A 26501-nucleotide genomic window follows, 5' to 3' on the forward strand; every position below is an offset into this window, starting at 1 on the left:
ACCTCCATATGCCATTTTCCTGTTTGGGTACTGGGACCGAATTCTGACTCTGTCATGTTGGACATAGTATTCTTCAAGCTAGGAATGTAAAATACCACATAGAGTCTAAAAAGGGAGGCCAAAAAGGGGGATACTATTAAAATAAAAGTAGGTGGTGCAGGGTTTATAGTCAGCCCTTGATTTCAGTCCTAGGATTTCTTTTAGTTAAAACCCTTAGCAAACTGTGTTGTTTTTTATTGTTGGGAAGCAGAACTGTGTAGCAAAGCTGATCTGCAAAGACAAACACGTTTTCTGGAATTGAATTTCTACATGTGACCACTTCACAGGTTGACACATGAGGCCTGGGTCACCCAGTGAGCAGAACTGTGCTCAACTGTGATTGTCCAGGATGCAGAGATGCATTTCAAACAGGCAGTTCCTGTATCAGTGCTCTAAACCGGCATAACCTTGAATCATAATTCAGCGAAGGCGTTTCTGCCGGAGGTGAATGTAGTAAGCTTTTGTATTCCATCTTTCTTTCTTAATGCAGGGAAAATTGAACTGTGGCTCTCAGTTACAACCCAGGTGAGGAGACTGGGAATCATCACCATCTGATTCCTTAGGACATTAGCCCAATTGTTTTCTGCAGCCAGAACCAATAGCAAATGCTGTGAGGAAGAGAAAATAAACAGCCTTGCTTTTCAGAGAAAATCAGTGAGAATGAGACAGACAGACAGACAGACAGACATGGGGGAGGATATATGTGTAGAATGAGACTGTGGAGAGTGATGTTTATTTTTTGCTCACACTAGATATCCAGCGTGGGTTAGCGGAGTCCCTCCATACACAGTGAGTCTAAGAAATAGGCTGCTAGAGTTTCACAGGTCTCATAGCTGCACTGTCTAGCATCTGTGTCCTTATTCATCACTAGAGGAAGTTACGATAACATACATATTTTGGTCACATGTCACTTCTTCCCATCAGCCTATTGGCTAAACTAGTCATGACCCTGCTGAAAGTGAGGATGTATTATCATTCTGTGGGCTTAGCAGAAGGTGATCAGATGTCTGTGTACACTGCACATTTTTGTCAAAATATTACTCCTTTTGCCTACAAAGAAAAGAACTAAAAAGGACTTTATTATTGGTTGATATGGGCAAATTTGGTTACTTGATCTTTGGAATGTCCACCCAGTCCCTTAAACAGAGCTCTGGAACCTAGCATGGAAATGTGTCAATACAGCAGTTGCTACACTGGGTCCTAAGCCATACCCTAAAAGACTACTAAAATCCAGGGCCAACTTTTTGGGCAAGGAAGATTTAGGCAAGATTGGAACAAGGAAGTCCCAATACTGAATTCTCAGTAGTATTGGAGACTTGGAATTTGCAGGGCCTGAGGCCCTACCTGTGTGCTCTTTGGACTGTGGAGAGGACATCCATCCTCTAAACACTCCTGTTAGACCTCTTGCTGGTACTGACCATGCATTGATGGGAATTGAATGCCCTATAAATCGCTCAGCCTCTAGAGCCTGCTAGGTACCCTGTCTTGCTGCTTACGATTCAGAAAGCCTGTTTATTTGTATCAAGGACAGTTGATACCTTAATCATTAATAAAGTAAGGCTTCTACAGCCTGCTGTAAATTTCTTGTCAAAGAGGAGATTGTTGTTAAGACTCTGTGATGAAAGATAATTTGTACCTCCACCCATAGCCCTTGGTTTCAAAACCTCTAGTGGTGGAGCTTGGAGGTTATCACAATAAGAAAAGCCCAGTCAAGCAGAAACCCCTGTTTTCTACTTTCAGAATATCTGAAATTAATTTGTCCATATATTTTGGACAAGATCCAGCACAAGCTTTTAATTTTCAGTGCATAAAAAATAGGGTTTTGAGAGCAGATATTTTGGTAAGGAAATAAAAAAGCAATACTAATATTCTGTATAATTGTTAAACAGTAGACATCTCTTAATAAGTGCTAACATTTATTACATTAATTATTAATAGTAAAATCCAACTCCTTTATAATAGCACATAGTTACAGTTTATTGAGAACACTTTGCATGCCTTAGTTAATATCCCCCACAACCTTATTAGATAGATATTTTCTTCCTCTTATTAAATAGACGTTTCCTCATTTGCAGATGAGGAAACTGTGGCCAACTGAGTGGAGCAATTGCTGAGGTCACAGAACTGCCAGGTGATGGCCGTGATTCAAATGTGCAAACATGTGTAAATCAAAACCCTTTCTAACTTGCTGTATAGTGTATTAAAATGAGATCACTTCTCTAATAAGACAGTTATATAAATGGAAATTAAATTTTCATTTTCAGTTGAGGGATTCAGTTTCTAGGTACGTGCTCAGGACTTCATTATATATTCCGATTCCCTGAGAAGCTTGACTCTCTGCCCCTTGAATTGTCCATGGTGGTTTGACTAGTTGGAAATACCCTTCTTATGGATAGTATCCTGACCAGGGGCTGTCTAAAGGGTCAAAAGTTTTCTAGGGGAGCTGTCTGAAGTAAATAATGATCTGGGCCACTGCTCATGTTGTGTTGGTCTCAAAGTCTGCTTCTGCAGAATCAGTCACCTGCATGAACAGCCTGGCCTACTCTGGTACTCTGGTTATATCTTTCATCCATTCTTTTTTTTTTTTTTTTTAAGATAATAAAATCTAACAAAACAAAACAGAATAAAGCCAATCAAAACAAAGCAGTGAAATTGGTACAGAGCTTTAAAGCAGGATGATAGGAAAACAACAATGACCACCATAGTATATCTTGTTATCTTCACAAAAGTTGTCCATTTCATCAGATATAGCAAAATCAAACCAAAACAAAACAGAATAAAACCAATCAAAATAGAACACTGAATAAAGAAAAACAATTAATCGGAGCAAAACAAAACACTGAGAATAATGGACCTCAAATACAAGATTTTAAAATCCCCCTTATTTATTTTGCTGCATGCTCCCAACAGATGCTCAGACCGTTGGCCCAAGGCCTGCAATATCAACCATACAATATAGCATTCAGTTGCTTTTTGTACCTCAGTTGCTATCAACTCAGTCTGTCTTCTGAACCAGCCAGTTGCATGGTTCATGTTGGACATGAGAGATACTGTGGTAGACAAGAAAGACTCCCTGGAGGAGTATGTGTGTATGTGGGTCTTGATTCTTAGCCCACAAGAGGGCAGGCTCATGGGAGGTGTTGAATTCTCTCTTCCTGGGCCCCGCATGTCTTGCGCGGCTTAGCAGAAGGGCTGGCTGGCTTCTCAGTGGGCTCCTCCCAGTCCCAGCATGGCTGATTCTTGGTAGGCTCTGACTTCGCTCTTCCTGGGCCTTGCTTTTTTCCATTCTTAAACAAACTAAACAGTCTGATTTTCCTGTAGGCAGAGTGAGAGTGGAGAGAACATAGTGCTGCCCAGGTGTGGTCATTTTGGCCATTGAATGACTGTTGAGTCCCCCGTTCTAGAATAGTCCACCAGGGTTACCATTACAAAATCTCATAGACTGGGGAATGCAACAACCAAATTTCTTATCTCATAGTTCTGAAGGTTGAAAATCCAAATCAAAGATGTTCAAGATCAAGTTGATGGCTTCTCTTGAGGCCATATGCCTTGGCATGCAGATGGTCCCCTTTGCTGTGTCCCCTCAGGGTCATCTTTCCACTCATCACTGTGCATCTTTCTCTTTTTTTGATAGCCCCACTTTTACATCCTCCTTGGACCTTAATTACTGCTTTCACAGTTCTATCTTCAGTACTGTCATCAGATGTTAATTTTGTGGCAACACAGTTTGATCCATAATATGGTTTATGATGGACATGAGGGATGCTATGGTAGACAAGGAAGAAACTGTCCCTACCCTGTCAGTTTTCATTTTAACATAGTCATTCATCAAGCACAGTGTGGCTAACGCTAGGACACAGAATGCAAGGTACTGTTGCAGCTTCGAACAGGTGACTCTGACCTTGTCTAAGGTTAGAGAAGGCTTCACTGAGGGTGTGAGATTGAAACTGAGGAAGAGAGAGGGAAGGGGAAGGGGTTATGGAGAAGAATCTGGGGAAGAAGAAGTAGAGGACATATTTGTGTGCTGGAGACTTTAAGGCATGATGTTCTGTATGTAGCAGTTATGGGAAGAGGCATCACCGAGCATGCCGAGGAAATGAAGGAAAGAGATCTTTCAGAAGAATTTTGAATGCATAGTAGCATTGCTTTATAAGTAATATGATAAAATTGCAGTAAGTTAGCCCTTGAAAATGTGGTTTGTGTTTCCATCATTTATAAACCTATTTGTTGAAATAAATAATAGTCAAATTTCTGAATCTTTAAGGCTTAACTTGGAACCTATGTTAAAGTGTAGATTCCTGGTTCAGATGACCCAGCAGAGCAAGCAGGATCTTACAGGGTATGAAAGCTGGTGCTCCATGGGCTGAAAGGGCCCAAGGCCAGGCATGATGGACTGGTGCCTCTGCTTCTCACTTATCAAAGAGGCACAAAGCCTGTGTTAGTCCGCTGCAGCTACCATAACAGAATACCAGAAGCTGGGTAGCTTAATAGCAAAAGAAACATATTCCTCACCTTCTGGAGGCTGGTAAGTCCAAGATCAAGGTGTCAGGAGATTCCAAGTGTGTTGAGGACCCACTTCCTAGGTCTTCTCACCGTGTGGTCATATTGTGGAAGGGGTGAGAGTCTCATGCTTTGGCAGTGTTTGAAGGATGCTGTCCCATTCCCATTCCCCCAGGCCTAGCACTTAATCCCATTACATTGTTAATTACATCTCAGTTTAAGAATCTGAGGAGGCATGTGGGCCAGAAACCGTCAGACCATGGCACTTTGGATTGTGGGCATGACTTGGACTAAGATTCCACTGTTGACTGCCTTCAGAAACCTGGCAGCATCTATCTCACCTATTCTGTGCAACTGTCATGTGTTAATCGTGATGACTGAAAATAATCAGGACTGCTTGGAAAAAGGAATGTGGACAGCTAAAGAGAGACACAAAGTTTCTGGGGTGAACATTCCAGCACCGTGTATGTCTCAATCCACGCAGGCGCTTATGCCACTGAGCTGTACCCTTGGCTTCCATGTCTCAAGCCAAAGGCATTGTGTCTCTTGAGTTTGGGGAAGCATTTTTTGTAGCATCTATTTTACATTTTGTTTTGCAAACTCCTTAAGAGCACAGCACTACCTTGTCAGATGAATCATATTTTAACTCCCACTTCCCATCACCTCAAAGAGAATCTCGCCGGGAACTGACGGGGCAGTTGATTCTAAATGAGTTTGCCTTTCATGCCGTGTTCTTCTGTCCGTTTGCCGCAGAAATGATTCCAGGTCATTCCAATTTATTTAATTAATTTTAGAGATGAAATTATTTCACCCAGTAATGACAATGCTAATGGTTCTTATTGTAATGGTTCAGTTCAGGTTTGTTGGTTTCAAAATAAACGTCTTCATTTCAGTATTTGCCTTTTGGCTGCAACCCATTAACTGGTCATACACTGTAACCTCATTACCATCCTGGCTTAACTGTAAGTTAATGTGCACCTAGATTTTGTAATGCGCACCTAGATTTTGTAAAGCAGGCCTGCAGTTTAACTGTCAAGTTGTGCTCCCCCAAACTGCCCCTCAGCCGGTCTTTCCAACAGATGAAGGGGTTGACATGATAGAATTCATACTTTGCAGCATAATCGTTTTATCGGCACCTTGATCATACAAATTTGAACTGATTTTTAGAAGTTAGAATAAAGTGAGCAAAATAAATCTTAGCCTGCTGGAACGTAATTGTGGCATTGAGATTTGTGGAGGTGTACGACAGCTGTAATTGGGAGAGATTGCAGGACTCAGGGAGGGACAGGGAAGCCGCTGCAGGATGGAGGCAGAATTAAAATCTGCATGTTAATAGCTTTTCTGCCAGTCACGAATAGATTCATTCTTCACATCTTGGATATATAAAGCTTATTTCAAAATAAATTCTGGGGAACGTTCAACCTGATTGAATCTGCTGTAAGCTCTGTTAATATATTTGTTCGAGTCGCTTGCACTGAGAAGCTTTTTAGACAGAATATCACTTTTTTATATTATTCATGGTAATGTAATTCTCCTCTTTAATCTCTTCAGGGTTTCCCATTAAGTCATGATATGCGGTTCAGAGAAAGTTGGATCGCCCATTAATCACACTATCTGGACTTCTGTGTGTCTACTTTTTGTCCATCTCTTAAATCAGTCACTTGGCAGCGGCGAGACATGTGGCCACTCCAGACCATTTGATCGAAGAGCTCTTGTTAGGAGATTAGGCTGCTAATCTGCAAGCCGGCTAATGGAAATCATTCTGGGCAAGGAAATAAAACTAGACAACATTAGCAAAATCACTACATGTTATAGGAATCAAGTACATTCTAAATGGCTTAATCCTATAGTTTGGCCTTTAAGCCTAGAAGGAAAATGAACTTATTAGATGATCCCAGTTATCTGAATACCTGTAACATGTATTATATAATACACAGTACATGGGACAAGACACCCATCAGTGATGAGAATCTTCAAAGGAGTTTTTTATTTGTTCAGGCAAAATAAACAGGGTTGTAGTTGATTAGGAGAAGTAAAGAAAGAAGCGGGGAAGGACTGAGTTTTTTTCCTGTACTGTGAAGGTAAATGCCTATATTAAAAAGCATCCGACTCATACTAAAATAATATTTGTAGTTGAACTAGATTACATGATATAAGTCTAATCGTTACTTCAAAAACAGTGCCTGTGATTCTTAAAATTTCTTTGTCTTTCTTCTCTAATCATAAATTAGGAATTTTTAGTATTACCATTCAAAGGCTCCAATTTGGTCATTCCATCTACATATCATTGAGCATCACAAAGCAGATACAAATATTTGAGAGCCATACAAAGTCATTTTCAGCCTAAACCAAGGTCTGCAAATTTTCTCAAGGGCCAGATGTGAAACACTTTTGACTTCGAGGCCCCAAGGTATCCATCCATTACAGCTACTAAACTATAATGAACAGTGAGCACCCAGAGAGCAAATAGACATGGCTGTGTGACAGTAAGACTTTACTTACAGAAATAGTCTTTGACTGGGAGACATCATGTCAAAACACATTTTCTTCTTTGATCTTTGTGTCTTAAAAACGTGATGTTTATAACCATGAATGAGTGTTCTTTTTCTGAATTTTCATTTTCTTCTGACATAACTCAAAGCTCTGCGTTGGAATTTCCTGTTAACCCTGGCCCTTCCTGTCAGAAGTCCTGCTCTTTGGCTGTCTTGACTGGCAGCAGAGCTGGGAGGGTTGAATGTGAATTCCAGAGACAGCCAGCTTGCAGATGTAGTTTCCTTACTTGGGTAACTTGGAATATGTCAAGAGTTTGGAATGGAGATTTGGAGCTAGAGGCTGCAGGCAGCAATAAAAATTGATGAGGAGAAAGGAGTAAGGGGGTTGAGGCAGAATTTGTTCTTTGGATGATGATAGGATTTGTCCCTTGTCTTAGGATTACTTAATGAATCTGTGATCAAGAGTATGTTCCAGAGTCTGTTGAGGACAGATGTCGCATGGTTAGGATCCTCCGTGACAGTCACTATCTCCGATGAAATAGATATGATGGAACCACACTGTTGAGCTTGAAGTGAACTAAGGAAAACAGAATTCTCCCAATGTTTTTCTGGTGTGTCACTTATGTATCTTACCTTGTAAATTTCTATGCATGGATGTCTGCACTGCCAAGAGAAGGAGGAATAGTGGTCATTTGTGCTGATATTTATTTTTACCCAGTTAAATTCTTCTGTTAAAAGTGACCCAATGTAGGAAGGAAGTAGGAGACTATCTGGCTACTTTCTTGGAGAGTGAGACAGTCATCATATGACTGCAGGCTCTCGGATGTTCCAGGAGGTCTGGGCAGGGGTGATCTGTTCCTGTCACTGTTCAAAGGAAAGACATGCTCAGGACCCGAAGAGGCTCCAGTTTGAATGGTGAGTGTCAGAAGCATGACTCAGGCTGTCGTCTCCATGGTGCCTCAGCATCCTGGGACGCACTCTTCAGGAAGCGCGCTTAGACTTTTACCACCTACTTTGTGTTTCCTCTGCCAAGACACCACCATGAACTACTGTGCATTTCACACTTAAGATCAAAATGGACAGAAACAACTGTCACCTTTCCCTTCCTAGACTTGAGTGCCTCAGCAGGTGCTGTTTCCACCCTGTGGTTTCCAAGCAGAAAAACTGCCCACTTTGTGTGTGGTGGCAGGAGCAGGAAGGTCTGGGGATGTTGGTAGAGGGTGACATCCATGATGTTCACAGGTCCACTTGTTGGTAGGGACCCTCGCCTTCCTTGATGTTGTGACATACTGGCTTTGTTCAGCACTTCACAGGTGCCCTCTGGAAGGAGCAGATGGAGTGAAAGGTCACTGGTAAGATGATCCAAAGACCAGCTCATGCCCATGTCCCAAAATTTCACCATTAGAAGCTGCAGCAGCTACTTCCTCACCACCCCAAAGATCATTCTGATAATACCATTCAGATGAAGCTGTCTTGGCCTGTAGGCTGTCATCTGATTTATACAAAGCCATCTGTTTCCACAGGAGTGTTTTATTTGGGATCCAGGAGAGGAGAATGCACATCTGCACCTTCCATAGCATCTGAATCTTAATGAATAAAAGCATCCATGGTTATTTATAAAGGAATGGTATGACTATTTATAGGTGATACAGTTTTGTAATTCAGACCCATATTGGATGTCTACTGTCAGTTACAGAGAGAAGTGGACTCCTGAGTTGGCCTCCTGTATGAAGAAGGAATGACCAGGGATGAGCAGAGAGGCTTCAAGGAGAACCTGGGAGACCAGTGCACATGGGGTACTGGATGGGAGGTGTCCCCATCAGAACGTGCTGCTCACCCTGTGCCATGTGTGTTAGTGTGTGTATCTCCAACCTGGGTTGGGCAGGACTCTGCATCCCTGTTAGTTTTTTCTCTTCCATTTAAAAAGCAGATGTTAAGTAAGTTACCATTTGCTCATTCATGCACTTAGTCTTTGTTCCTTCTTTGTTCATTTTCCATTTTTCATCTTCCTTCTTTCTGTCAGGCCAGCAGACCAGAGATGACTGCCTGTGGAAAGACAGCTTGATGTACATATCAAGGGGCACTATGTTACTCTACCTACCTTTCCATACTTTTGTCTCTTAAGCTAGGCTGAGGGCATTTGCTCTCCCCACTTCCTGTTCTAAGTTTCTGCTTTGATGGCCTGCTAGGGAGTTGGAACTCTTTCCTGAGATCATCTGACCAACTTTCATGCAGGGAGGCAACACAGCTGAATTTCAAATAAATAATTTGGAGTATGGTATGAATTGGCAGGGGCACTGTGCCTTAAAATGCAGCGAAGTGGTAGAAGCAATCCAACCTAAGACCAGAAGTAGTAGAGGTGGAGACACGGGGACCCTGTGGTCCCCTGCATGCAGACCTGATGGAAAGTGAAGGTCCTCGCTATTCACTCCTTAAGATCCATGCAGTAGAACCAAGGGTTTGGAAGTAGCTCTGGCTCATGGTTAGGCAAAAGAAGTGATAGATGCATACATGTGTATAGGTAGATATAGGCAATAAAACATGATATATTCATATCATATCAAGATACATACATACATACATATGTCTACACATGCACACAATCTCTCTTTGGACAAAACATCCCAAGACAATACTGTTCTACAGTCCTAGTGTTGAAAGGGACCATGCAGGTGACTGCAGACAGTCTTCCATTCAAGACACAAAGGTCAGTGACTCAGGTCCTTCCTCCTGCAATACTTGGGTCCTAGAAGCTCACTGCCAACCACTGCCCCTGACTCTGAATAGTGGCCCCTGCTTGCTGAGGACAGAGGTGATACCTGGTGTAGGAATCAGTTGGGTCCTTTTGCAAAAGCTGTTAGTCTTACCCAAGCACTAATTTTGCAGCATAAGGCAACCTGTCCTCCCACAAAGTACTGATTTAGAAGAAAAGGGGCCCAGAAAAAAACAGCAGGGCCTGGCAGACGGCTGGTGGCTCCCTTGCCACCTGGGGTCCCGAGCCAAGTGAAGCCCGCAGGAGGGAGAGAGAGCTCAGAAGCATCATTCGCTTCCATTCCTCCATGCTTGCTTAAAAATAACATGTGATAGAATGGAGTGAATTGGTTAAAAAATTCCTCTGATTTTTTCTAACCCTTGTTGGAGACATGTGTATTTCTAAATTTAAATTTAAATGTGCTCTTGATACACTGGGGGGGGGGGCTTTTTTTTTCAGCTAAGTTATAAGAGGCAAAATTTCAAAATTTTTTTAATCGAAAAGAGAAATATTCTCTAATTCTTTAACCCAGAATACTCTTTTACTCAATTTTTTTTTTTCTTAATACTCTTCCTTTGGGACAGTTTTAGATGGTAGGAAGGTAGCAGTGTGGCACATAAAAACCAGGAACTTTGGATCTTGTGACTTTGAGCAATTTATTGTCTTTGCACCTGAGTTTATCCATCCAAACAATGGGGACGATAGCATTGTCTACATCTCGGGACTGCTGCATGTTTTCATCAAGATAATGTCCAGGAGGGCCTGTTACATACTTCCTGCTAAGGAATATCACTTCCTCTTGCTGTCAGTGCTGTTGTTGTTGTAAGGCGAGTTGAAACAAAGCCACAATCCCAAAACACTCTACATGCACAGTGATTTTACTGGGGCCTCAGAGGTGCCTCCTCTTTTGACTTTGTCTGCAAATGCTGGAGAAGTCCCTTCTGAGAGATGCCATGGAGAAAAACGAAAATGCCAGCCCCATAAACATTATCACAATCTCTGCAGAATCACGATGTCTCTCGTTTTTAAAACTGTCTCCTGCAGGGTATTTATTATTCAGCGATAATAATAAATTGCTGCTTATAGAATCCAGGGAATCAGGTTTGTGAAGCAGAAGAAGGAAAGTGGAAGGAGAAGAACTGCGAGAGACGGAGGTCCAGCCAGACCCGAGCTATTAATCATCGCCCTCCATTATTTCCTGAAGATTCATTCATTGTTCCATAGGTGCCTAGAGGGTCAATTAGAGACCACAGACAGGCTTTTCCAAAGACACAGGAGGGTCAATTAGGCCCTTTTTATAATTTTCTGCTTTAACAGCAAATGCCAGCCTATCGCACATCAGATGCAAGGGAGTTTGGAAATAAACAGGGTACTATTCCCCTTCCTTTTAAAAGAAAGAAAGGAAGGACAATCCACCAAGGAGAAATGGAGGCAGGCAGCCACCAGCAGCATGCAACTTACTGGCTGTCCGGCTGTCAGTCAGGAAAGGCAAGGGGTGCCTTATCACTGACCAGGGCTTTCGGGGAGCAGGGTTCTTGTGCGGTCAGAGCTCTCTCAAGGGTCAGGGCATTTCCTTGATGGAACACTCTGTTCCTGTATCTGAGATGATTCATTTATCTCAGGTGCCATCCCAGCTGTGCTGGAGCCGGAACACGATTACACAGGATCTACAGATGGTGCCTGGAAACCACTGGAGTTGGGATCAGGAGAGACCAGACTGGCATAGAGAGACTCACTGTGTCCAAACTAATACCTGTAGTCCAGCTTGAGGAAGGAATTTGGCTACCTGCAGTGACATGCGTCTTGAAGAAGGCCATGGGTCTGAAGCTAAAGCAGGTGCATTTGCAGCCATTGAAGCCTTGGCTGAGACACTGAAAATGGTCCTATTTTTCCCTGAAAGAGAGCATGCATGTAGATTCCTCCAGGGCAGGATTGGATCAGTGCCTGGTTCTTAGAGGGCCCTTGATGAATATTTGCTGATGTAATGAGCTAATGGATGTGGGGCTGTGATTCTGCAGGTCAGGGCTCCTTTCTGCCCTACGGAACGGGGAGTTTCTGGAAACCCAGAGGCGCTTTGGCCCTGGCTGCTGCCCCAGCTGGTATCAGCTCTCTTTTCACCCTTTCCCTCCTGACCCCTGGGTGTGCAGAAAGCCTTGTTTCCAGTGCTGTGAGTCTCCATCCTCATTCCCAGCTCTGCACCTCGAAGTTACAAAATGATCACCTGCAAAGTCTTTTATTTGGCTCGCTGCAGATTCCTTTCTTAGTGAAATAAATAAGCTGCAAATATTTTAAAAATTGGGAGACTTACAGTAACATTAAAACTGTGATTTTCTGTTTCGCTTGCAAAAGCGAATTTGATGTGATGTGCCTGCAGTTTCCATTTGGGACTGGTTGGCTGGCCTTGAGCAGCACTGCCCTTCTTTGGCTGGACACATGCTCTGTGTTTCTCTAAACTACAGCAAGCCCATTTCACTGTGGAACCTGCATGGCTGCCTCAGCAGTGGAGTTTGCAGTGACCCTCGCTCATGAGCTTGCCTGCTTGCACCCAGCTCTTGTGGTCTCCCCTAGGCCTTTTCGATTTCAGCCTCCAATTCATTGAGCTTACCCCTGCCTGAATCACCTCTCCCCAGCCCTTTCTGATGTTGCTCTGAGAGCCATCTTTGTATGTGGATTACTCTCTGTGAATGTAAGCCCAGAACCCCTTCTCTCCGCAGCCTTCCTGCTGAGTTCGGTAGAGCCATCCTCTGTCAGCCTAGATACCCTCTGCAGCCTCCTGCTTACTATCCAGCTGGGCATCCCTGACTACAGGGACTCTTGCTCATGATCATATTCCCTGCATCCTGACAAGATCTGCGCCAGAGCCCAGCATAGGACAGGTGGTGCAAAGGGAGATTGCAGGCAGGGTACAAGTCCCCAGGTGCCTCTGGAGTGCCAGGGTGGCTGTCCAGCCGCTCTTTGTGGGAATGGCAAGCACTGGGAAAGCTTAGGGATGTTTCAGCATCTCATAATAAGGGTTCTGAGTGTATTTTACGAGGGCTCTCGTTTCAGCCTATCAGGATAGGTTTGCAAGGTTGCAAGAGTATCAGCAGATGGACCATGAGTCCCCTCCAGGCAAGAGAACATGGAGGTCAGAGTCAGGTATGGACATAGAGAAGGTGTAGCTCCTGATCTAGGGCAAGTAAATTGCATTCAAGTGTGGAGGGGTGAGGAGGATGCTATCTAGACCAGGAAGATGCTTTCCGGCCAAGTTTATGAAAATGACCTCTCTCCATTTCCCCCTTTCTCTCAAGCCTCTCTGCCTCACCTTGGAAATTCAGCCTCTTATTAAATACAGGCAGGAAACAAGGGGCTCTGAGCAGCATATGATTTTGAAGCAGCACTATTAGCAAATAGCCACTGGCTTCATTTTTAGTGTGTATATATTTTTGTATATTCCACATGGATTTTCTTTTCTTTTTCTTCTTTTTAATCCTCCTCCTTAAGGGAAACCCCTTGCAGGAGCTTCCTGGTAGAGTGTTCTAACTAATGACTTTAATCGTGTGAATGTAGAGCAGAAATGGACAGGGAAAATCCTTAGCCCATTTATCTTGCAGACCCCAAGTGAAAAGGCACAAAGCCACAAGTTCCACCCCCTTTCCCTCCCTTTATTTTGTACTTTACCTCAATTTATGACTTGGCTTACACTCTGTTGTAGAAAGTCCAGTTCCCCAGATCTCTCCTAAATCTACATTTTTCTATTTTGTGTGAAATAGCCAAAGTCTCAGGAGTTTGCTGTTATATGGCTTCTGAAAAATTAGTGACATTGAAAGCTGTCATCTTATTTTGTGTAATTTCGGTTATATAAAGAAATTTGCAAAGCCATTGTCTCTCCTCCCTCCTCATCTCTGCAGTTGGGGACATAATATCAGATGATATTCTGTAGAAAAAGACCCATGATAGCGCTTCTGTCTACACAGTAGTTTAAAGTCAGTACTACTAAAACACGTACCTTTCGTAGCATAATTTCTGAGCTCTATTTCAGTCCGAAGACTTTCTTTGTCTTTACGTAAACCATGGCAGAGAAAAATAATTTCAGTAGCTGCTGGTCTAGATTTGCTGGTCGTAGTATCATTATCATCATGAACAATAGTAGTGATCAATATTGTTTTGGAATCAGTCTGTTAGTAATTTAAAAAATGAATGCAGCTGTAGTGGTTGAGTTCCTAGTTTAAGAATTCTGTACTCTAAAAACGTAGTTGTGAAAGCCAAAGAAATAGGTAGAGATTTTATTTTGAAGCTGGGATTATCTTTCTGTGCTTGTGCTCTGTTGTTGCATAACAAATCACTACACACTTAACAACTCAAGTCTGTACCTATTTATTAGCTATAGCTCTGCAGGTCAGCAGTCAGTGCACTGCCTGCCTTTTTCTCTGCTCAGGGTCTCACAAAAACAAAATCAAGGTGTTAGCAGGGCTTGCGTTTCTTGCTACAAGCTCTGGAGAAGAACCCACTGCAAACTCATCAGTCAGCTTTCTGACCTTCAGCTGGTGACTTCTGTCAACATCTAGAGGCCTTTTGTGCAGTGAGCCCCTTGTGCCTTAAGTCTCTCTGGCTTTCCTTGATTCTGTCATCTGGAACCAGATTTTAGGGATCATGTGATGAGAAGAGTCTCTTTTCCTTATGCACGATGGATTTGGAGATTTGATTAACATCTGCAGTGTCACTTCAAACAGCACACTGATGGCTGAAGAACTAGCAGCTGCCATGTGTGCACCAAGGGCTGGGGAATCTGGGCTCCAGCATAGAATTTTGCCCCTGCCTACTTTGAGCTGATCCTGCAAGATTTATCATGCTACCCTCCATAGACTTGATCCACACATAGCTCCAAAGCTACAATATTTTCAATAACAGAAAACAAAGTCTAGCCCTGTTCAGAGGCAGAAACTTGAGTATAAAGGGAAGCAAGAACTTGTCATGATGAAGATATCATGCTTACAAAAAGGTGAGCACCTTAGAGGGAATTAGAAATCTAATTGTAGACAGACCTTCAACTGTGAGTGCAGCAAGTGATTTCACTAGAAGAGGCTGAATGGGGATGGTAAGTAGGGGATTATATGATTATATGGCTTATGGTCTTCATTTATTAACAGATACAGAGCTGAACTGGAACAGGTTGGGTGTCTTATGTGACCTGATTCAACGCGTTCTCTTTTCTGTGCCTCAGTGTCCCCATGGAGAATGGGCTAATGTTCAGGACTGTTGTAATGATGAAGCAATAGTAAATGGATGTTCAGGCATATGGCGAACACTCAATACATGTCCCTTCCATTGTTCTGTTTTTGAACAGTGTTGTTGAATCTGATTGGATGCTGAGGCCTGCATTTGATCCAGGCTGTCTGGACATGACAGATTTCTCAACTTCTCCATGGTGGAGTTCCCTATCAGGTTCAGGAAAAGGAGTAAAGGCCTGAAGGGGCTGAGATTGTTGCTCCTAGCTCCCATGCCATGCATAATTCCTTTATCTCAAAAATCCATGCAAAGGCTTAGTTCAGCTCTGGGCATGGACATGTTGCTTTAGTACACGAACAAGTATTTCCCCCGTGAACCAGGTATGTGTGCTCTGCAGGGCTGTGTACGTGCCTCCCCTTGGCTCTAGGGCCTCTGCTGTAGTATGGGCCAGCAGGGAGGGAGACAGGTGGGTTTTCTAAGGTGGCTATGTAGGGGACCCTTCTGTGAGGTTCATGCAAGTCCTTGCTGAAGTCCCAGCTTGCCAACTCCTTAGATGCTTGCCCTCATGTCCTACTTTCCTATTTTGAGTGGATTGGTCCAGATTCATCATGTACCCTATCATAGATCTGATACATGCAAAGCTCTTCAGTTGACAGCCTTAACCTGTTAACACCAATGTCCTAGATTACTTCTGGACCTACCAACAGTCTGATACTTCATTTTAAGGTAGCTAAAACCCATGAGCCAGACCTCAGATTCTTCACCACAGTGGGCTATGCTGATACAAGTGCTGAGCTTTTCATTGCTATAACAGAAACACAGTAGCTTGGCCTGAGTTTAGAGTTATCCCATCCCTGCATGCTACAAGGTGATGCACAGTCAGGCAACTGCATAAACACAACTCGAGCACGCTCGACAGCTCTACTGCTTCCCCTGCCATGTGCTGCCAGAACCCTTGCAAAAGGATTACAGATGTTCTTTTTTTCCCCCTCGTTCCTCCCCCATCTTTCTTTCTTTGCACCCACGGCGCTCTGCACTTCAAGCTAAATATAATGTATCTGATTTCCCATCATACATACTAATCAGGTTTGAAAGTTGTCTTGTGAGGCTTTAAAAAGCTAGCCAAGAGCGGTGCGATTTCTCCAAAAGGATGTCTGCAATCAAGATGATTACATGGGAAAATAAATCATAATTTATATCGCTGAAAATGTCATTTGCAAAACACTCTGACAATACTTCCCTTTCAGTCTATTTTTCTGTGTATGGGGTAAGTGCTGCCCTTCTGCAACTTTCCTTTTATTTTATTTATTTATTTCCTTTTAATGCTCTGAATATCATGGAAGGAATTGCAGTTTCAGGGCAGCATCAGATGGATCAGAAACAAAACTGACACATAAGAATGCCCCAAATTGAGCCACACCAATCTTGACAACAGAATCAAAGACACTCTGTATTTAGGGTATGCATGCACATGGGCTTTTCTTTTTTCCCTTACTGAAAGAGAATTTAAAGGCAGACTTTGAGAATCAAAAGATTTTTTGTAGGCCATCTCTCTTCTGCCCACCTGCCTCAGGGTCAGATAAACACAGTAAATTATCCAAGAGAATTGATCAATGATATAATTCATTAATAATCCCTTGGTATAAAAAAGTATTTCTGATTGTGTCCTGATTGATAGCTATTACTTCACAAATGCCAGTGGTTAATACCTGTAGATTTTTTGAAATTTTTCACTTGTGTATGTTTGTGATACATAATAAATACATTCATCCTGTGGTATTGGTCCATGTTAATGTAACCTCTTTAACCTATGTTTCCCCCCTTCCCCTCCCTTGTCTCTCTACCCATCTCTGATAGATTTTCACAATGGCCAATTCTTTCCTGCCCCTCTTACAACCAGGAACCCCTTGCCTTGTGAAGTTGTACATCTCCTAAAGACTCACCCATTGGGTCTGTGCAGCTCAGGAGGCTCCCTTTGCCAATGTCCAGGAGGCAACTGGACATCTGCAAACATGACACAAGCCCTGGCCAGGATGGCACTTGTCTGTGCACTGTACTTGAAACCCTTCCATTTCCTGTGTGAACACCTCCACTTCCACTGAAGACCTCTCCAGTTTTTGTGTGAACTCCTCCACTCTCCATGTGGACCCCTTCACACTTTTGTTTGTGCAATATCCATACTAGTCTTCTTGCTGATGGGACAAACAACTTGTTTCATCTTGGTAGTGAAACATTGACTGAACCAAGAGTCCCCCAAGCCAACTCCTGGAGACAGAGCTGATGGTGGACACCTTTCCAGCCCCAATTTCTGACCCACAGAACTATGGGCAAAAAATAAGTAGCTGGTGTTCTTAGCACTATTTTGGGACATATTTTTCACATTTAAAATTAATGGGGATGATTCTCATGAATTGGACTCTGCCAGGTTTTACAAAGGTGAGAGATGTATACTAGTTTTTCTCTTCTTCTCAGATGCAGGCCGTTACTGAGAGAAGTCAGTGGTGAGGGCATTCCTGCTGGGGCTCTGGCCAGTGACACATAAATTTTTCACAGAGGAGGTTATGTGCTTTAGGGATATTAAAAGCTTTAGGATCCTTCCCTTACAGGGAAGAACTAAAGAGTGTTAAGATACAGAGGGCTCAAGGGACACCTTCCTCCAAGCCTTGTGTCAAAAAGACATGTTTCTTCCCAGCTATTTGTTTCTTTGTAAATCTGAACTATATTAATGAGAGTGTTTCTTTTTCCCCCTTTTGCTACTAGGAAGCTCAACAACAAATTGTTGGCATCCTTCTCTTCAAGTCCAGAAAGATCACAATACCTGGTACTACCGCTCTGAGAATTATTTTCCCCTTTCCCTTTTTTCTACTTGTCTTTTTCTTCTCCTCCTCCTCTTGCTCCTTCTTCCTCACCCTTTTTTCCTTTGGCTCTATTTTCTTCTTATTCTTCTGCCTTTTCATTATGTTTGAGAGGCCATCTCAAGTCCCTCCTCCTTTTTGACAAGACAGGAGAATAAAAATAAAGACAGATATACTGAGATTTTTCAAGTTCTGTGAACCAAGAGACGGGCACAGAGAGGCTCCTGGGTTGTTCTCTCCCCACCATGCATACTTAGCAGGGCCTCCTCTGTCTCTTTATTGATTCATTCCTCAGCGGAGAAAGATCCCAGAGTTGGAGTCAGTGGTATTAGGCTTGAATTCTGGCTCTGTCACTGTGTTTGTTTGGAAGGGTGGTAATGTCAGTGGGTGACTGGAGCCTTCCTTGGAAAGCCATCACGGGCTGATGTTTGGAGCTAACCTGTGGGCAGACTGTCACGTTTTCACCCAATCAGCATCCTCCAGCAGATGTCTATACACTGGTTTTTATCTTGTCTCTGGGGCTGCTATAATCAAAATCCAAATTATGAGGCTGCAAAGTCCAAGAATAAGATGTGAGCAGTGTCCATGTTTGGTGAGGGCTCACCTTCTGGTCCTCTCGGATACACATCTTATTGTGTTGTCTGATGGCAGAGAGAGGAAGGGTTCTGTCTCTTTTTATCAGTACACTAGTTCATCATGTGGGCTCACCCATCTCCATGACCTCATCTGAAGCTCATCAGTTCCCGAGAGCCTTCCCTCCAAGTATTATTATAAGGAGAGTATTCAACTATTGAATTTGGGGCTGTGCACAAATATTCACTTCAGCTAGATTATGGATCATTCCTGTGATCCCAGTACTTAGGATGCTGAGGCAGGAGGATAGCTGTGAGTTCAAGACCAGTCTGGGCTACTTATATGATCAGACTCTGGCTCAGAAAATGAAAAATGCCCTTCATAACAGCTTTTCATTCATGTCTCCGCTGAGTCCCAGGATAGGGGGAAAAGCTTGGTATGAGAATCTGGAGAAAGCCCTGTGTATTTCCCAGTTGCGGCAGAAACAAGCTGTGTAGCCTCAGGCTTGTTGCTTCTCTTCTGTGAACTTCATGGTCTCGTCTGTAAAGTGTCAAGCATATTATACCCACATCATAGGATTCTGTGGACCAGTTGAGATGTCCAGAGCCAAGCTTCTCTGTCACCCAGGAAGTATAGCAGGGACACATGCCCAGAAGTAGCCAGAGGAGAGCATCCTACCTCCCAGACTTGCAGGGACCCCCTGCCTTTACCCACAGAGATGTGGCTCCAATGGCGTATGCAGCGGACTGCTATGGAGGGCTTTAGTGGCATCAAAGTGGATTTTACTTCCTCCTCCTAGAATTGCTGCCGGAAAGGTGAAGATGTGCAGTTAATTGAGCACTGATAGAGTACCAGGAACATGCTGATTGCTTTCTGTGCATTATCTTATTCATCAATCAGGGGAGGGCACAGCTGTCATCTGTTTACAGTTGAGGGAACTGAAGATCAAAGGGCTTACATCTCTGTGGCCAGTAGTAGTAGTGGCAGCAATATTGATAGCGATCAGAGTGGGAATTAAAGTGGTAGCAACACCAGAATTATCATAGCAGAGACTGAAATTTCCTGTGTAAATTCTATGTGTCAGCCATGCGCCAAAGCTCTACATTATCCACACTAGGAGGAAGTACGCTCATCATTTCTATTGTCAGATAAAGAAACTGAGGCTCAGATTGGCCCACTGATGATCACAAGACTTTCCTGGGTGGAATATGATTGATCAGTGTCGGATTTGAGTGCTCATTGTCTCTGGATCCTTTTAGAAGGCTGATGACCACCCGTGCATTTCCTCTTCCATTGCTGAGAAGGAGGCTGGTTCTATTCTCAAAGGTCCCTTGGCTAACATGTACCCTGCCACCCCAAAAGATGCCCTTTGCTGCAAGTCTAGGGCAAAGATGAACCAACTGGCTGCTCCCATTGGCCGGGGAAGCTGCCACTCGGCCCATATTGCCTTTGTGTTGTAGAAAGTAGAAAGTTTCCTGTAACTCAGCCACCACGCCAGCAGCAGAGCCTCCAACCACCACAGTCTCTGTGAGGCCCATTACTAGGCTGGAGTGACAGAGTGTGGCGAGCCTGCAGCTCATCCTGTGTCTAATGGAACTGAAACGAGCACCCTACTGCCCTTGTTTTCCAGTGGCTCGTCTGGGGCTTGGCGAGGTTTATTAATCTTAGCGTATAATGGAAAATGTGTTGCCATGTTAAATCTCCAGCCGCTGCTCACAACTCCGTGATTGAAGGCGGCAGGAGTCTTTGTCTTATTTACACACGGTGCCTGTGAGAGACACTTAGGGCTGGGGAACGCCATTGTAAAAATCCGTGTGGAATTCAAAAGTATGCATTAATGTGTGTGACCAGATGGCTCTAAAATATGCCACTTTAACCAAAAATCATCCTCTGAAAAACGTTTCTGAAGAACATCGACTGTGCATAATAACTGCCGTGAGTAGGGCTATCATTTGAGAAAATGTATGAGGTAGGGGTTCACATGAGGAAATAGGAAAATGTTCCTGCTTATCATCCCATTGTCCCTCCAAATACCCAGTGCGAGAAACCATGGGAATACTTAGGCTGTTTAGAATCACTTTGAGTTATCATCCAAAAAATTGCTAACCATTGCTTTCTAAGTTACGTTCTAAAAAAATAAATAAATAAATAAATAAAAATAAGGGCTTCCCACGTCTTGAGGGCCAAAAACAACTTGCTGTTTGTTAGATGGTACAATGTTAACACCATCGTCTGCAGTACTCTTTGATTTGTTTCTGCTGTGTATTACCGGTTTTAAGGGCCATCAGTAGAAGCATCTAATAATCCTAACAGTATCATACTCACGCTTGCAGTCTAACTAGCCTCTTCTTCCTTAGCCATGTAAACAGGTGAGTAACCTTCTTTGGCTTTGCTCAGATAGTGCTTGTAGCAGACACCACACACGTACTGTGAGACAGGGGCACCAGGAGTCTGCCTCTGAGGATGGCCAGGCCAGGAGGGTCATGCATCGCCCTGGGGCAGGACCTACAGAATAAGCTGTTCTGTCTGGCAGAAGCCCAACTTTGCAAAACATCTTTTGTAGCTGCAAGAGGTGCATGGACTTTTTAAAAAGGAATTATCTGAACAGAAAGGCAATTTTCTTTAGCTAAGATGTACTGTTTCCCACCAAGAACAGTACAAAGTGTCTCCTCATTTCTCTATATTGTGATTAAAACAAGTGGGTGTGTTTTCATTGCATGATAGCAGTGCTTGCGTTTATAAAACTTTTTTCACATCATTGTTGGAGTTCCACATCACATTTGAGATTGTTTTTGTTTAAAGAATTACTATGTTGTTGACAGCCACCTGTCTGCTTTTGCAGATGGTCACCTCTTCTAACTTGTAATGTATCTTTTAAGAAAGCAGTTGGAACAAAGAAAAATATTAAATGTTAATGATTTCTTTCCTCACTAGGATTTTGTCAGCTCCATTTTGTACATATATGATTATGAAGCAATTTGCATGAAATTTACACCTTTTCAAATTTTGAAAATTGCCTTGTTGAAAAAGAATCACTGTACTTCTCAATACCACACTGATTAATCACAGTTATAGAGTAGACATAACATTTTTATTAAACTCTCAGTGAGCAGGAAAATTAGCACTTCCTGCAATAACGATACTAATTTCATTAGTGAACGTTTTCATTTATAAAGTGCTTCTTCCTTATCTTGAACCTTTTATCCTTTTCTTATTGACCAGTGGGAGGGGCTATCGTTGGGAGCTGGTAATAAAGCATATTCGTAATATGATGTGACCTCATCGACAAGCTACTGCTTCTAACTGATCATCCTCCTTGATCATAAATATCCATCCCATCGGTCCTCTTGTCACATGGTGCTCTCTGAGCTTCCTCTTTGAATTTCAAATGTGATAAGAGCTAGTTTCCATCCTTAAGAGCTTGCAGAGGGACGGTTATTGGCACGATTAAAACTCTAAAACCACATGTGGGTATAACAATAAAGAACCGTGTTTTGTTGATTTACGCTCATATAATTTCTTTATTAGATACTTAAGATAAAGAGGGACTAGATGAGAACTAGGAAAGGCTGCGGTCCCCTTTGCCTTTCTAGAAATGGAGCCATGCAAATTACCCTGGAGGACACAGGAGAGAAGGGTATAGGCCGCTGCATTTGGGACCCACAGCTTGGCTATTTTATTTATGCAGAAGCTCAGTTTATAAATTTCTGGTTTCGAAACAAGCTCCCTTCTGAAATGTGGTGGCATACAAAGTAAGGCAACAGATATTTGTTTACCATCTTCCCGGAGGGACCTAAGTGTCACTCAGTGTTGAGGACACACAGGTGGGACCTGAGACACACCAGGTGCCTCCGCCTAGGCAAGGGAGCCAGGCAGGACACAAGGAAAGGCCTCCTTGCAATGAACCTGTGAGGTTGCATTTTCAGCAGCAAATTCCTGGTGCTGTGCAAGAACTGCAGTGCTAGCATGGAGCAGGAGCATGCTCCAGAAAGGACAGAGTGGTAAGGGGGAGGTTGAAGAGGTGAGAAGGGGGCGGCTGCATAAGGAGCCCCAGAAAAATGTTTCAGGCAACAGGATCAGAGAGTGCAAAACAGCCTGTCAAGGTGAACATATTCATGTTGAAGAGGCTTTGGCAATGAGAGGGCTTGTTTCTGTGCCTCGTGATTTTTAAATTTGGAATCGAGGTCTATACATAAAGAGAAGTATTGATCCTTTCTTTGTGTGTATGTGGGAGCACTGTGTGTGTTCAAGGCATAAGAGAAATTCACATTTCTGAACATCCACTGAAGCAGGAAGAGGCTGCAACACATTTTAATTCTGATGCACTGAATGTCAGTGTTTGTAGATGTGTTGACTGTATAGTTTTTTACTTACAAGGTATGGATTTGAAAGTTACATGACTTGCATAAGTTATAGTACCATTAGACTTGAGAACCAAATTTAATCATAAATGACTCTAAAAATGTTCATTACATATAGATAGTTGTATGTATATATTCATTATATGTGTTATATCTTAAAACATACATATTCTTTGAATGCATTCTCTAATAACTATCCTTTAGGTTCTGTTAAATTTTGTCCACTTGAACCATAGGTAGAGCTGGTCCTTGTCTTAAAACTCTGTGTGTCCTGCACAGGCTACGCTGCTACTGCAAACATGTCCCAGCTAGAACACTTTACAATGCAGACAGCTGTGTAATATTATTTGACATTAGCCAGATTTGAAAAAAAAAAAAAAATAAGAAATCTGGCAACAAGCATTGGCAAAGATTTGGAAAAGGTGGAAATCTCACATGTTACAGATAAGAGTGTTAACTGATAGAGCCACTGAAAAAATATTTTGATATTTGCTAACAAAGTAGATTTTAACAGTCACTGCAGTTTTACTCCTATGGATACACTGAGGGGAAACTATCCAGGGTTAGGAAAATTTTAAGAATGTTCTGGAATAGTGTTTATAATAGCAAGAAACCAGAAACCTCCAGGAGCCTTCCACAGCAATATAAGGAATTAGAAAACATACAGGCGGTATATTCCTAGAATGGAATTCTAGATGGCAGTGAAAATGAATAGACTTTTGTAACCAGCATCATCCCAAAGAGTATCAAAGTTCACCATGGAAATAAGAAAGCAGTTGAATAGGAAAATAAATACAATAGGACTCAACTTACAGAGGTTTCAACTTGCAGGAAGAACTCAGTGTATTGTTTGAAAATGTGAAGATGTATGACTGACTAAAACGGAAAGCAAGTGCATGGTTAGTGAACTCTGGGTGAGTGGTAGAGGAAAACAAGGAGATGTCCCGGAGAGAGAAACACAAGGGAGGCTTGTGTTTGTCTAAACTAAAAAGAAAAGCAAGTGCGTGAATAGCACAGATCCTGAGTGAACAATGGGGAGGAAAATGGGCAGGAGAGAAATGCAATGGAGATGCTGGAGAATCTCCTTTCTCAGGCTGAGTGCTAGGTGCATAGGTGTCCTATTTCATGTTATAAATGCTGTACATATCCTCTTATTATGTGGCTACATTGGAGTATGTTAGAACAATTGCCTCTGAGGTGAGAGGTTTTGTAAAATGCCCCACTACTGTGAATCGGAGGTCAGTGTCAGATGCTTGGGTTTTGTTTTTTCTTCTTAGCCTTGGGCCATGGTGAGACCTTGCCTGATGAGGATGCGGGGTGTGGTCTTGCCACCTGGTTCAAGCTTCTCCATGTTCAGTTCCATCCTTTTTGTAAGGTGCATCTTCTTGCTACAACACAGTATTAACGAGTTCTCCGCTCAGATGCGTTTAGTGGCTCTCTGTCCTTCCACAACCACGCCTACTGACCAGCTTCTCTTTGTTTTGCTCTACACACTCTGTCTCATGGCTGTACTTTGCCCATCCTCTTTGGACATTTTCTTGTGTGTAACTCGGTGACTCACCCAGGACAGGGTAGACAGGGCTGCAGGAGTAAAGCACGGTCCCATGGCTTTCATCAGGCTTCCCTGGTACCAGTCCTCCCCGTGCTACCTGCTTATTCTTGGCCTCCACTTTTACCGACCCAAGTCCTTTACTTGTGTGGCATTTACTGTTCTTGCTACAGAAATGGATACAAACCTTGCAGTTTCATGCAGTACCCATTCATTATGTCCCCATTCTTTGTCTCAGGAACGTGGCTTTTCCCTAACTGGGTCTTCTGCTGGGTGTCTCAGAAAGTGGGAGTCAGATATTGGCCATGCTGTGCTCTGATCTGATAGACAGACTGGAGAAGTGTCTGTTTCCAAGATCACTCAAATTATTGGCTGACTCCATTGCCCTAGAGTTCTTGAGCTGAAGATCCTGGCTTCTTGCTGACTCTTAACTGTTGGCTGGAGGCAGCCCTTTGCCCTCAGCTCCTAAAAGCTACCAATTGCTGTTTACACATGGGCTTAAGCAGCGTGGTGTCTTGCGCCATAGGGCCCAGAAAGAGTTGCTAGACCAAGTCTTCCAACAAAACAGTCTTTTCTGGAGTAATGTGCCAGCACCTTGTTGTATTTATTTTGTTAATCACAGCTCGGAAATCCTGCCCACATTCCAGGGGAAGGGAGCTACTCAGTGCTGTGAATAGCAGAAGCTAGGGACAACCGGAGCCACCTTAAAGTCTCTGTGCCAAACCTGAAGTATCGCACCTCTTCCTTGATTCCATTTAATGTCCCCGAAGACTCTTCTCAATCTGTCTATAATTGCTTCTTCCCTGGAAGCGGAAGACCACGGAAGTGTCATGGCCAGAAGATCCACCATGTCACCCTTCAAGTTAAAGCAGGAAGAGTTTGAGGAGACTTCATATATCTCAGCTGCAGCCCTGACACCTCAGTTATCTCAGGTAAGAAGTCTCTGAGGCAAGTTCCAAGTCTGGACATGAGGGGCAGAAAGTACTGGCAGAAAATGCTGGCATTTTTTTTGTTTGTTTTTGTTTTTCTCTAGTATGAGTTCTTAGATCACTGAAGACTAGAGTTTTGGTAATATTCCTCATAGGAGACATTTAAGCAATATTTGTTTGAATATAACAGACTGTAATGGCCCATGGCCACATTGGCAGCTGCACGGACATGGTGGTGTTAATCTTACATCAGGCAGTTTTCATTAGCACCACTGAAGAAAGTGGAGGAAATCAAGATGATTTCTGCATCAATGGCAAGAAAACTTAAACACGATGATTTTACCCCAACGATCCTGGCTTTAGCTTTGCTTTGGAAGGGTGATTATTTTTCCATCACTCCCCTTATATCTTGCAATTGGCAAATATTTAGTAAGCCTTCACTGTGTACTTCACATTATTATAAGCCATGGTGTGGCTTTGAAAGCATCACCTGCATAATGAGTAGCATACTCCTGGAGCCATTATTGGATCTCAATTATTTTTAATACTATAAAGAAATGTTTCATTGAATCCAATCAGTAACTCCACTTACTTTCAGCCCAATCTAGTGAAGTTAGTAATGTGTAATGCCTCTCTACAGGTGCAGATAGAAAATGCCTAGATAAATATGAGAGACAGTTTCAAACATGTTAAAAAAAATCAATTTTCATAAGGTTACATCTTTTTACCTCTTCGTATAAAACATGCTATATTAAAAGAGATTAAATTTTACTCTGTGGAGTAAAATGCAAACACAAAATTATTTTTTTCATTTTTCAGAGCATGCACTGGATTATCATTTATTTATGAGGCTTTTTTAATCTAGAATATATGGAAATCTTTTCTTGAAGCACAATATAATATTGAATTGGGAATGTTGTCTGACAGTTTCCTTCTTACAGTTGCATAGAATGATTCTCCTGTATGAATTTTTTAAAGAAACTTCAATATACTCTGCATTTGAAAAGGAAGATGTAGTAGTCATAACCTTGGGGAAACTTTTTAAAAATGGCTTCCCTTCCAGGACTTCTGTTGCATTAATTTTTTCAATGGATAACGCCTCTATGATTCTCCGAAACACGTAAAACGTCTACTTTTCTTCCTTTTATTCAAAATTTAGACTCCACAGTGGAAGCTAACCCCCACCCCCGAAAGACATTGCTCAGTGAAGCATCAAGCTATGGTGGATTTCTGTTTGCTCTTT

General features: G+C 42.6%; 1 protein-coding gene across 4 annotated transcripts in view; it reads left to right on the forward strand.

Moving 5' to 3' along the window:
* The window catches only part of Wwox (WW domain containing oxidoreductase), an 895605-nt gene that overhangs the window by 354472 nt on the left and 514632 nt on the right, over positions 1–26501 (forward strand). The window lies entirely within an intron of this gene.

The sequence above is a fragment of the Cavia porcellus genome, unplaced genomic scaffold (assembly GCF_034190915.1).
Source record: "Cavia porcellus strain 051 isolate PalLab524CR breed Dunkin Hartley unplaced genomic scaffold, mCavPor4.1 scaffold_4, whole genome shotgun sequence".
NCBI lineage: Eukaryota > Metazoa > Chordata > Mammalia > Rodentia > Caviidae > Cavia > Cavia porcellus.